At 34.5% G+C, this 2032-nt stretch overlaps 1 long non-coding RNA gene across 1 annotated transcript in view; it reads left to right on the forward strand.

Annotated features, from left to right (window-relative positions):
- Nucleotides 1-516, forward strand: part of LOC107669710 (uncharacterized) — a 3039-nt gene extending 2523 nt beyond the window's left edge. Inside the window, exon 3 of the long non-coding RNA XR_001632022.1 lies at nt 322-516. This is a non-coding gene — a long non-coding RNA (uncharacterized LOC107669710). The remainder of the gene's footprint in view (nt 1-321) is intronic.
- The last annotated feature ends 1516 nt before the right edge of the window (nt 517-2032 follow it).

The raw sequence follows: 2032 nt of genomic DNA on the forward strand, positions 1-2032 counted from the left end.
AAAAAAAAAACGATCCATCTGAGGTCTCGGACCAGGATGGATACTTTTGGGTGTATGTCTGTATGGAGGATATGGAGGAGGTATTTGTATTCTCTGTGTGAGCGAGTGCCTCATTTACGTGTACATGTTGGCAATTTATTCAAAATTTGTGTACTGTATGAAAAAAAAAATGCTAATGTGATGTTGGTGAAACGCTGGTTAATAACGCTGCTGCTGTTGTTTGTTTGTTTTGTTTGTTCGTTTGTTGTTCTCATGGTTTAATGATGTTAGTTGTGTGCCGGAGCTGTGTGTGTAACTCTCCTCTCCCGTTTTCTTCCCTAGAACTCATCTCCATGACTCTATGCTCATCGTTTGCCTAGCATGTCTACGTGGCGTACAAAAAAAAAAAGTCTCATCGTCCCGTCATTATTTCTGATGTCTTTCTGAGTTCTCCTGCTCATAATCTGGTCTCCTTTTACTGATCTTTGTACTTTGATCTTAGCCTGATCTTTTTTTTGGAAAAGTTTCGCATGTGACCTCATTTTGACCTTTTTTTCTTGTGTTTGTTTTGGTTTCTGTTTTGTTTTTTGTTTGTTTAGATTAACTGGTGAGGGAGCGAGGGAGGGAAGGAAGGGAGGAAAGACAAAAAAAAAACAATAATAATAATGTGAAAACGCTGCATTCACACTCTAGAGACAGAGTATATTTACTAACATAACCAGAGCATCATTTTAAGAAAACAAAGAAAAATAAAAAGAAAAAAAAATCCTGTGGCAAAATATTTGCGTTTGACTTTTTTGTTTCTTTTTTATTTGTCAGATTGTTTTTGTTTCTCTCTCTCTCTCTTTATGTTGTTGTTTTTTGTTTTTCATTCATTTAAAGTAAACTTGAACGTTCAATACAGGGATTGGCGTTGGGACTTACTGTCGGCAACACTCTTAATTTGAGGCCTGCCGTAAGAAACCCACGCTGGTTTCTAAACGAATAGACTACTTCCACGCAGTTTTAATAAAAAAAAAAAAAAAGCTGTCTGATCGATATTAGAATCTCTCAGAGCTTGCTCGTGGTTTTTACATTTTTCAGGCAGTGTAAAGTTTTTTGATAAGGCCATTTTAAGTGGCTTGATTTCTCATTAAAGTCTATATAAAACCACTTTTTTCTAGAGTAGTAAAGGTATTAAAAAAAACACACAAGATTGCCCTGTTTGGGGGGAAATGCTACCTACGTGTCACACCTTTTGCTGAACTGACTTACAGTTAGACAATCCGTGGTTTAAATGCACATGAAATGACCTATATTTTATACTGTTTAAATGTATAGAGGAAAAAAAACAGAGTTTGTGTAACCCGCGGTCCCGTCGGTGCTTTTCGTGGATAAAGTCGTGGTTTCATCAAGTCTAACAGTCTTATTTGTCTCATGTTTTTAAAGAGAAGACTAAAAATCAATTTACTTGAACAATAGACAAAGCCTTTCATAAGTACTATTACTACTACTATTTCTTTTGTTTTGTTTGTTTGTTTTTTTCCCTTGTTTTTTGTTCTTTATTTTTGTTTCGTTTTTTTGATAGGAGTCCCTCTTTGCTAAATTTCTTGTTGGGTAATTAGCTATATAAAAATTCTTAAAAGTTACAGTGTCGGCTTGTGAAGCATCTATGTCATTATATTATTTTATTTCTACTGTGGGAAACAATATTTAGATGTGTTATGTTGTTCAGCAAAATGTGATTTTTTTTTCTTATAAAGAAAAAACAAGATGAGTGGAATTTAGTGCCAAATTCTGACGGTACATCCTGCCTACAGCTTCAGTGTTTTACTTGTGAAATTATTTGATAACATGGGTATTTTATTACGTAAGTGTTTTGTATGGAACCCTCATATTTAAAGATATAGATTTAAAAAAAGGTTGTTAACTTGCTCTTCTGTGGTCTTGTTGCCTGAAACTGTTCCTGTTTTTGCTTTTCTTTCTTTTTTCTTTATTTGTAAAGATGTAAAAAGTGCCCATGTGTCATTATCGCTCTCACAAGCACACACACACACACACACACACACATACA

This window comes from Sinocyclocheilus anshuiensis, unplaced genomic scaffold (assembly GCF_001515605.1).
Source record: "Sinocyclocheilus anshuiensis isolate Anshui unplaced genomic scaffold, SAMN03320099.WGS_v1.1 scaffold548, whole genome shotgun sequence".
In the NCBI taxonomy this organism is placed as follows: domain Eukaryota; kingdom Metazoa; phylum Chordata; class Actinopteri; order Cypriniformes; family Cyprinidae; genus Sinocyclocheilus; species Sinocyclocheilus anshuiensis.